The sequence below is a fragment of the Syngnathus scovelli genome, chromosome 10, assembly GCF_024217435.2.
Source record: "Syngnathus scovelli strain Florida chromosome 10, RoL_Ssco_1.2, whole genome shotgun sequence".
Lineage (NCBI taxonomy): Eukaryota > Metazoa > Chordata > Actinopteri > Syngnathiformes > Syngnathidae > Syngnathus > Syngnathus scovelli.
Window position 1 is genome coordinate 12,427,306 of NC_090856.1, and position 11,281 is coordinate 12,438,586.

Here is an 11,281-nt window from a genome sequence, read left to right on the forward strand (position 1 = left end):
GGTCACTTCCGGTTTGATTTGGGGTCACTTCCGGTTTGATTTGGGGTCACTTCCGGTTTACCTGAGGTCACTTCCGGTTCATTCGGGGTCAATTCCGGTTTGATTTGGGGCACTTCCGGTTCATTCCGAGTTCATTGGGGCACTTCAGGGTCAATCCAAGATGTCCGCCACTCTGGAAGTGGGGGTCAAGGGTTGAATTGTGGAAGTGGGGGTGAAGGGGGTGAATATGGTAAGCATAAGGTGAACAAAGGGAATGAAGTTGGAATGAGTTGAATCGGTTGAAAAATGTAGAAATTAGAAGGGAAAAACTAAATTTTTGGAAAATTTGGTGTGAATTTCAAAATTGAAAATTTGGAAATTTTGGTAAGTGGGAAGGTGTGGAATAGGTAGGCAAAAGATGAACAGTTGAAAGTTGGAACGAGTTGAATCGGTGGAAAAATGTAGAAATTAGAAGTGAAAAACTAAATTTTGTGAAATTTTGCAAAATTTTGTGCAAATTTTAAATGTGAAAACGTGAAATTTTTGAATTTGGCAAGTTTGGGAATGTCCCCAATGTGATTTGAATGTGTTGAAATAAGTGAATTTCAAACTGGAACAACAAAAACGTGAAATGTTGAATCTGCCATTAAGAATGAATGGGGAAAAAAATGCCACAAAATCGTGAATTTTGTGAAAACGGAAAATTTTTTGAACGAAAAAAATGTAAGCAGCCGTGTCATGAATATTTGGAATCAGTGAAAAGTGGAACGGAGTGAATCGGTTGAAGTATGTGGAAGTAGTTAAGCGTCAAAAAAGTGAGCGGAATAAGTAGAATAATAATAATAAAGGACAGCAATAACAATAGTGTGAAGGTCTTCACCTTCACACTAATAAAGGACAGCAATAACAATAGTGTGAAGGTCTTCACCTTCACACTAATAACTAGAAATTGCAATTCCTGAAGAAATTGCGTGTGAAGGTGAAGAGGTTGAATAAATACTTGGGGAATGCTGCAGAATGATGTTGAAAAGAGTTGAATCGGTTGAAAAATGTAGAAATTACAAGGGAAAAAGGAAATTTGGGAAAATTGGGTGTGAGTTACAAAATTGAAAATTTGGAATTTTGGGTAAGTGGGAAGTTGTGGAATAGGTAGGAAAATGATGAACAGTTGAAAGGTCGAATGGGTTGAATAAGTTTCTGAAATTTGGAACAAAAGGAAAAAAACGGCTTCAGGAGGTTCACTTTTGGGGTTAAAATGTTGAAATGGGTTTAATCGGGCAAAATTTGCAAAAGTTAGCGCAAATGTAGGTAATTAGGGCACTTAATGTTGAAATATGGTCATTTCCGGTTTGATTTGGGTCACTTCCGGTTTGATTAGAGGCACTTCCGGCCTAGCTCAGGTCACTTCCGGTTTATTTGGGGTCACTTCCGGTTTAAAAAGGTCACTTCCGGTTGAAAAAGGTCACTTCCGGTTTGATTTGGGGTCACTTCCGGTTTGATTTGGGGTCACTTCCGGTTTACCTGAGGTCACTTCCGGTTCATTTGGGGTCAATCCCGGTTTGATTTGGGGCACTTCCAGTTCATTCCGCGTACATTGGGGCACTTCAGGGTCAATCCAAGATGGCCGCCACTCTGGAAGTGGGGGTCAAGGGTTGAATTGTGGAAGTGGGGGTGAAGGGGGTGAATATGGTAAGCATAAGGTGAACAAAGTGAATAAAGTTGGAATGGGTTGAATCGGTCGAAAAATATAGAAATTAGAAGGGAAAAACTAAATTTTTGGAAAATTTGGTGTGAATTTCAAAATTGAAAATTTGGAAATTTTGCTAAGTGGGAAGGTGTGGAATAGGTAGGCAAAAGATGAACAGTTGAAAGTTGGAACGAGTTGAATCGGTGGAAAAATGTAGAAATTAGAAGTGAAAAACTAAATTTAGTGAAATTTTGCAAAATTTTGTGCAAATTTTAAAAGTGAAAACGTGAAATTTTTGAATTTGGCAAGTTTGGGAATGTCCCCAATGTGATTTGAATGTGTTGAAATAAGTGAATTTCAAACTGGAACAACAAAAATGTGAAATGTTGAATCTGCCATTAAGAATGAATGGGGAAGAATTTGCCGGAATTTTGTGAATTTTGCGAAAACGGAAAATTTTTTGAACGAAAAAAATGTAAGCACCCGTGTCATGAATATTTGGAATCAGTGAAAAGTGGAATGGAGTGAATCGGTTGAAGTATGTGGAAGTAGTTAACGGACAAAAAAGTGAGCGGAATAAGTAGAATAATAATAATAACTAGAATTTGCAATTCCTGAAGAAATTGCGTGTGAAGGTGAAGAGGTTGAATAAATACTTGGGGAATGTTGCAGAATGATGTTGAAAAGAGTTGAATCGGTTGAAAAATGTAGAAATTACAAGGGAAAAAGGAAATTTGGGAAAATTGGGTGTGAATTTCAAAATTGAAAATTTGGAGTTTTGGGTAAGTGGGAAGTTGTGGAATAGGTAGGAAAATGATGAACAGTTGAAAGGTGGAATGGGTTGAATAAGTTGAAAATGTAGAAATTAGAGTAGAAAAACAAAATTGTAGAGAATTTTTGGTAAGTGGAAAGTTGTGGAATAGGAAGGCAAAAGAGGAACAGTTGAAAGTTGGAACGAGTTGAATCGGTTAAAAAATGTAGAAGTTAGAGCAAATCTTGAATCCTAATAGAGAATGAATGGGAATTAAAAGAAAAAAAAATTGCACCAAAAGTTTCTGAAATTTGGAACAAAAGGAAAGAAACGGCTTCAGGAGGTTCACTTTTGGGGTTAAAATGTTGAAATGGGTTTAATCGGGCAAAATTTGCAAAAGTTAGCGCAAATGCAGGTATTTAGGGCACTTAATGTTGAAATATGGTCATTTCCGGTTTGATTTGGGTCACTTCCGGTTTGATTAGAGGCACTTCCGGTCTAGCTGAGGTCACTTCCGGTTTATTTGGGGTCACTTCTGGTTTAAAAAGGTCACTTCCGGTTGAAAAAGGTCACTTCCGGTTTGATTTGGGGTCACTTCCGGTTTGATTTGGGGTCACTTCCGGTTTACCTGAGGTCACTTCCGGTTCATTTGGGGTCACTTCCGGTTTGATTTGGGTCACTTCCGGTCTATTTAGGTCACTTCCGGTTTGATTAGAGGCACTTCCGGTCTATTTAGGTCACTTCCGGTTTGATTAGAGGCACTTTCGGTCTAGCTGAGGTCACTTCCGGTTTATTTGGGGTCACTTCCGGTTTAAAAAGGTCACTTCCGGTTTGATTTGGGGTCACTTCCGGTTTGATTTGGGGTCACTTCCGGTTTACCTGAGGTCACTTCCGGTTCATTTGGGGTCAATTCCGGTTTGATTTGGGGCACTTCCAGTTCATTCCGGGTTCATTGGGGCACTTCAGGGTCAATCCAAGATGGCCGCCACTCTGGAAGTGGGGGTCAAGGGTTGAATTGTGGAAGTGGGGGTGAAGGGGGTGAATATGGTAAGCATAAGGTGAACAAAGTGAATAAAGTTGGAATGGGTTGAATCGGTTGAAAAATGTAGAAATTAGAAGGGAAAAACTAAATTTTGGGAAAATTTGGTGTGAATTTCAAAATTGAAAATTTGGAAATTTTGCTAAGTGGGAAGGTGTGGAATAGGTAGGCAAAAGATGAACAGTTGAAAGTTGGAACGAGTTGAATCGGTGGAAAAATGTAGAAACTAGAAGTGAAAAACTAAATTTTGTGAAATTTTGCAAAATTTTGTGCAAATTTTAAAAGTGAAAACGTGAAATTTTTGAATTTGGCAAGTTTGGGAATGTCCCCAATGTGATTTGAATGTGTTGAAATAAGTGAATTTCAAACTGGAACAACAAAAATGTGAAATGTTGAATCTGCCATTAAGAATGAATGGGGAAAAAAATGCCACAAAATCGTGAATTTTGTGAAAACGGAAAATTTTTCGAACAAAAAAAATGTAAGCAGCCGTGTCATGAATATTTGGAATAAGTGAAAAGTGGAACGGAGTGAATCGGTTGAAGTATGTGGAAGGAGTTAAGCGTCAAAAAAGTGAGCGGAATAAGTAGAATAATAATAATAATAAAGGACAGCAATAACAATAGTGTGAAGGTCTTCACCTTCACACTAATAACTAGAATTTGCAATTCCTGAAGAAATTGCGTGTGAAGGTGAAGAGGTTGAATAAATACTTGGGGAATGTTGCAGAATGATGAATCGGTTGAAAAATGTAGAAATTACAAGGGAAAAAGGAAATTTGGGAAAATTGGGTGTGAATTTCAAAATTGAAAATTTGGAATTTTGGGTAAGTGGGAAGTTGTGGAATAGGTAGGAAAATGATGAACAGTTGAAAGGTGGAATGGGTTGAATAAGTTGAAAATGTAGAAATTAGAGTAGAAAAACAAAATTGTAGAGAATTTTTGGTAAGTGGGAAGTTGTGGAATAGGAAGGCAAAAGAGGAACAGTTGAAAGTTGGAACGAGTTGAATCGGTTAAAAAATGTAGAAGTTAGAGCAAATCTTGAATCCTAATAGAGAATGAATGGGAATTAAAAGAAAAAAAAATTGCACCAAAAGTTTCTGAAATTTGGAACAAAAGGAAAGAAACGGCTTCAGGAGGTTCACTTTTGGGGTTAAAATGTTGAAATGGGTTTAATCGGGCAAAATTTGCAAAAGTTAGCGCAAATGTAGGTATTTAGGGGACTTAATGTTGAAATATGGTCATTTCCGGTTTGATTTGGGTCACTTCCGGTTTGATTAGAGGCACTTCCGGTCCAGCTGAGGTCACTTCCGGTTTATTTGGGGTCACTTCCGGTTGAAAAAGGTCACTTCCGGTTTAAAAAGGTCACTTCCGGTTTGATTTGGGGTCACTTCCGGTTTACCTGAGGTCACTTCCGGTTCATTTGGGGTCACTTCCGGTTTGATTTGGGTCACTTCCGGTCTATTAAGGTCACTTCCGGTTTGATTAGAGGCACTTCCGGTCTATTTAGGTCACTTCCGGTTTGATTAGAGGCACTTCCGGTCTAGCTGAGGTCACTTCCGGTTTATTTGGGGTCACTTCCGGTTTAAAAAGGTCACTTCCGGTTTGATTTGGGGTCACTTCCGGTTTGATTTGGGGTCACTTCCGGTTTACCTGAGGTCACTTCCGGTTCATTTGGGGTCAATTCCGGTTTGATTTGGGGCACTTCCAGTTCATTCCGCGTACATTGGGGCACTCAGGGTCAATCCAAGATGGCCGCCAATCTGGAAGTGGGGGTCAAGGGTTGAATTGTGGAAGTGGGGGTGAAGGGGGTGAATATGGTAAGCATAAGGTGAACAAAGTGAATAAAGTTGGAATGGGTTGAATCGGTTGAAAAATATAGAAATTAGAAGGGAAAAACTAAATTTTTGGAAAATTTGGTGTGAATTTCAAAATTGAAAATTTGGAAATTTTGCTAAGTGGGAAGGTGTGGAATAGGTAGGCAAAAGATGAACAGTTGAAAGTTGGAACGAGCAGAATCGGTGGAAAAATGTAGAAATTAGAAGTGAAAAACTAAATCTAGTGAAATTTTGCAAAATTTTGTGCAAATTTTAAAAGTGAAAACGTGAAATTTTTGAATTTGGCAAGTTTGGGAATGTCCCCAATGTGATTTGAATGTGTTGAAATAAGTGAATTTCAAACTGGAACAACACAAATGTGAAATGTTGAATCTGCCATTAAGAATGAATGGGGAAGAATTTGCCGGAATTTTGTGAATTTTGCGAAAACGGAAAATTTTTTGAACGAAAAAAATGTAAGCACCCGTGTCATGAATATTTGGAATCAGTGAAAAGTGGAATGGAGTGAATCGGTTGAAGTATGTGGAAGTAGTTAACGGACAAAAAAGTGAGCGGAATAAGTAGAATAATAATAATAACTAGAATTTGCAATTCCTGAAGAAATTGCGTGTGAAGGTGAAGAGGTTGAATAAATACTTGGGGAATGTTGCAGAATGATGTTGAAAAGAGTTGAATCGGTTGAAAAATGTAGAAATTACAAGGGAAAAAGGAAATTTGGGAAAATTGGGTGTGAATTTCAAAATTGAAAATTTGGAATTTTGGGTAAGTGGGAAGTTGTGGAATAGGTAGGAAAATGATGAACAGTTGAAAGGTGGAATGGGTTGAATAAGTTGAAAATGTAGAAATTAGAGTAGAAAAACAAAATTGTAGAGAATTTTTGGTAAGTGGGAAGTTGTGGAATAGGAAGGCAAAAGAGGAACAGTTGAAAGTTGGAACGAGTTGAATCGGTTAAAAAATGTAGAAGTTAGGTCAAATCTTGAATCCTAATAGAGAATGAATGGGAATTAAAAGAAAAAAAAATGCATCAAAAGTTTCTGAAATTTGGAACAAAAGGAAAAAAACGGCTTCAGGAGGTTCACTTTTGGGGTTAAAATGTTGAAATGGGTTTAATCGGGCAAAATTTGCAAAAGTTAGCGCAAATGTAGGTATTTAGGGCACTTAATGTTGAAATATGGTCATTTCCGGTTTGATTTGGGTCACTTCCGGTTTGATTAGAGGCACTTCCGGTCTAGCTGAGGTCACTTCCGGTTTATTTGAGGTCACTTCCGGTTTAAAAAGGTCACTTCCGGTTTAAAAAGGGCACTTCCGGTTTGATTTGGGGTCACTTCCGGTTTGATTTGGGGTCACTTCCGGTTTACCTGAGGTCACTTCCGGTTCATTTGGGGTCAATCCCGGTTTGATTTGGGGCACTTCCAGTTCATTCCGCGTACATTGGGGCACTTCAGGGTCAATCCAAGATGGCCGCCACTCTGGAAGTGGGGGTCAAGGGTTGAATTGTGGAAGTGGGGGTGAAGGGGGTGAATATGGTAAGCATAAGGTGAACAAAGTGAATAAAGTTGGAATGGGTTGAATCGGTCGAAAAATATAGAAATTAGAAGGGAAAAACTAAATTTTTGGAAAATTTGGTGTGAATTTCAAAATTGAAAATTTGGAAATTTTGCTAAGTGGGAAGGGGTGGAATAGGTAGGCAAAAGATGAACAGTTGAAAGTTGGAACGAGTTGAATCGGTGGAAAAATGTAGAAATTAGAAGTGAAAAACTAAATTTAGTGAAATTTTGCAAAATTTTGTGCAAATTTTAAAAGTGAAAACGTGAATTTTTTTAATTTGGCAAGTTTGGGAATGTCCCCAATGTGATTTGAATGTGTTGAAATAAGTGAATTTCAAACTGGAACAACAAAAATGTGAAATGTTGAATCTGCCATTAAGAATGAATGGGGAAGAATTTGCCGGAATTTTGTGAATTTTGCGAAAACGGAAAATTTTTTGAACGAAAAAAATGTAAGCACCCGTGTCATGAATATTTGGAATCAGGGAAAAGTGGAATGGAGTGAATCGGTTGAAGTATGTGGAAGTAGTTAACGGACAAAAAAGTGAGCGGAATAAGTAGAATAATAATAATAATAATAAAGGACAGCAATAACAATAGTGTGAAGGTCTTCACCTTCACACTAATAACTAGAATTTGCAATTCCTGAAGAAATTGCGTGTGAAGGTGAAGAGGTTGAATAAATACTTGGGGAATGTTGCAGAATGATGAGAGTTGAATCGGTTAAAAAATGTAGAAATTACAAGGGAAAAAGGAAATTTGGGAAATTTGGGTGTGAATTTCAAAATTGAAAATTTGGAATTTTGGGTAAGTGGGAAGTTGTGGAATGGGTAGGAAAATGATGAACAGTTGAAAGGTGGAATGGGTTGAATAAGTTGAAAATGTAGAAATTAGAGTAGAAAAACAAAATTGTAGAGAATTTTTGGTAAGTGGGAAGTTGTGGAATAGGAAGGCAAAAGAGGAACAGTTGAAAGTTGGAACGAGTTGAATCGGTTAAAAAATGTAGAAGTTAGGTCAAATCTTGAATCCTAATAGAGAATGAATGGGAATTAAAAGAAAAAAAAATGCATCAAAAGTTTCTGAAATTTGGAACAAAAGGAAAAAAACGGCTTCAGGAGGTTCACTTTTGGGGTTAAAATGTTGAAATGGGTTTAATCGGGCAAAATTTGCAAAAGTTAGCGCAAATGTAGGTATTTAGGGCACTTAATGTTGAAATATGGTCATTTCCGGTTTGATTTGGGTCACTTCCGGTTTGATTAGAGGCACTTCCGGTCTAGCTGAGGTCACTTCCGGTTTATTTGGGGTCACTTCCGGTTTAAAAAGGTCACTTCCGGTTGAAAAAGGTCACTTCCGGTTTGATTTGGGGTCACTTCCGGTTTGATTTGGGGTCACTTCCGGTTTACCTGAGGTCACTTCCGGTTCATTTGGGGTCAATCCCGGTTTGATTTGGGGCACTTCCAGTTCATTCCGCGTACATTGGGGCACTTCAGGGTCAATCCAAGATGGCCGCCACTCTGGAAGTGGGGGTCAAGGGTTGAATTGTGGAAGTGGGGGTGAAGGGGGTGAATATGGTAAGCATAAGGTGAACAAAGTGAATAAAGTTGGAATGGGTTGAATCGGTCGAAAAATATAGAAATTAGAAGGGAAAAACTAAATTTTTGGAAAATTTGGTGTGAATTTCAAAATTGAAAATTTGGAAATTTTGCTAAGTGGGAAGGTGTGGAATAGGTAGGCAAAAGATGAACAGTTGAAAGTTGGAACGAGTTGAATCGGTGGAAAAATGTAGAAATTAGAAGTGAAAAACTAAATTTAGTGAAATTTTGCAAAATTTTGTGCAAATTTTAAAAGTGAAAACGTGAATTTTTTGAATTTGGCAAGTTTGGGAATGTCCCCAATGTGATTTGAATGTGTTGAAATAAGTGAATTTCAAACTGGAACAACAAAAATGTGAAATGTTGAATCTGCCATTAAGAATGAATGGGGACGAATTTGCCGGAATTTTGTGAATTTTGCGAAAACGGAAAATTTTTTGAACGAAAAAAATGTAAGCACCCGTGTCATGAATATTTGGAATCAGGGAAAAGTGGAATGGAGTGAATCGGTTGAAGTATGTGGAAGTAGTTAACGGACAAAAAAGTGAGCGGAATAAGTAGAATAATAATAATAATAACTAGAATTTGCAATTCCTGAAGAAATTGCGTGTGAAGGTGAAGAGGTTGAATAAATACTTGGGGAATGTTGCAGAATGATGTTGAAAAGAGTTGAATCGGTTGAAAAATGTAGAAATTACAAGGGGAAAAGGAAATTTGGGAAAATTGGGTGTGAATTTCAAAATTGAAAATTTGGAATTTTGGGTAAGTGGGAAGTTGTGAAATAGGTAGGAAAATGATGAACAGTTGAAAGGTGGAATGGGTTGAATAAGTTGAAAATGTAGAAATTAGAGTAGAAAAACAAAATTGTAGAGAATTTTTGGTAAGTGGGAAGTTGTGGAATAGGAAGGCAAAAGAGGAACAGTTGAAAGTTGGAACGAGTTGAATCAGTTAAAAAATGTAGAAGTTAGAGCAAATCTTGAATCCTAATAGAGAATGAATGGGAATTAAAAGAAAAAAAAATTGCACCAAAAGTTTCTGAAATTTGGAACAAAAGGAAAAAAACGGCTTCAGGAGGTTCACTTTTGGGGTTAAAATGTTGAAATGGGTTTAATCGGGCAAAATTTGCAAAAGTTAGCGCAAATGTAGGTATTTAGGGCACTTAATGTTGAAATATGGTCACTTCCGGTTTGATTTGGGTCACTTCCGGTTTGATTAGAGGCACTTCCGGTCTAGCTGAGGTCACTTCCGGTTTATTTGGGGTCACTTCCGGTTGAAAAAGGTCACTTCCGGTTGAAAAAGGTCACTTCCGGTTTGATTTGGGGTCACTTCCGGTTTACCTGAGGTCACTTCCGGTTTATTTGGGGTCACTTCCGGTTTGATTTGGGTCACTTCCGGTCTATTTAGGTCACTTCCGGTTTGATTAGAGGCACTTCCGGTCTATTTAGGTCACTTCCGGTTTGATTAGAGGCACTTCCGGTCTAGCTGAGGTCACTTCCGGTTTATTTGTGGTCACTTCCGGTTGAAAAAGGTCACTTCCGGTTTGATTTGGGGTCACTTCCGGTTTGATTTGGGGTCACTTCCGGTTTACCTGAGGTCACTTCCGGTTCATTTGGGGTCAATTCCGGTTTGATTTGGGGCACTTCCAGTTCATTCCGCGTACATTGGGGCACTTCAGGGTCAATCCAAGATGGCCGCCACTCTGGAAGTGGGGGTCAAGGGTTGAATTGTGGAAGTGGGGGTGAAGGGGGTGAATATGGTAAGCATAAGGTGAACAAAGTGAATAAAGTTGGAATGGGTTGAATCGGTTGAAAAATATAGAAATTAGAAGGGAAAAACTAAATTTTTGGAAAATTTGGTGTGAATTTCAAAATTGAAAATTTGGAAATTTTGCTAAGTGGGAAGGTGTGGAATAGGTAGGCAAAAGATGAACAGTTGAAAGTTGGAACGAGCAGAATCGGTGGAAAAATGTAGAAATTAGAAGTGAAAAACTAAATTTAGTGAAATTTTGCAAAATTTTGTGCAAATTTTAAAAGTGAAAACGTGAAATTTTTTAATTTGGCAAGTTTGGGAATGTCCCCAATGTGATTTGAATGTGTTGAAATAAGTGAATTTCAAACTGGAACAACACAAATGGGAAATGTTGAATCTGCCATTAAGAATGAATGGGGAAGAATTTGCCGGAATTTTGTGAATTTTGCGAAAACGGAAAATTTTTTGAACGAAAAAAATGTAAGCACCCGTGTCATGAATATTTGGAATCAGTGAAAAGTGGAATGGAGTGAATCGGTTGAAGTATGTGGAAGTAGTTAACGGACAAAAAAGTGAGCGGAATAAGTAGAATAATAATAATAATAATAAAGGACAGCAATAACAATAGTGTGAAGGTCTTCACCTTCACACTAATAAAGGACAGCAATAACAATAGTGTGAAGGTCTTCACCTTCACACTAATAAAGGACAGCAATAACAATAGTGTGAAGGTCTTCACCTTCACACTAATAAAGGACAGCAATAACAATAGTGTGAAGGTCTTCACCTTCACACTAACTAGAATTTGCAATTCCTGAAGAAATTGCGTGTGAAGGTGAAGAGGTTGAATAAATACTTGGGGAATGCTGCAGAATGATGTTGAAAAGAGTTGAATCGGTTGAAAAATGTAGAAATTACAAGGGAAAAGGAAATTTGGGAAAATTGGGTGTGAATTTCAAAACTGAAAATTTGGAATTTTGGGTAAGTGGGAAGTTGTGGAATAGGTAGGAAAATGATGAACAGTTGAAAGGTGGAATGGGTTGAATAAGTTGAATGGATTGAATAAGTTGAAAAAAGTAGAAATTAGAGTAGAAAACCAA

General features: G+C 37.8%; 1 long non-coding RNA gene across 1 annotated transcript; it reads left to right on the forward strand.

Annotated features, from left to right (window-relative positions):
* Nucleotides 1-870: 870 nt before the first annotated feature.
* LOC137840703 (uncharacterized) lies at nt 871-8,834 on the forward strand. Its single transcript, XR_011087618.1, has 2 exons — nt 871-4,148; nt 5,909-8,834. It is a non-coding gene; the product is annotated as an uncharacterized lncRNA (long non-coding RNA).
* Nucleotides 8,835-11,281: the final 2,447 nt, after the last annotated feature.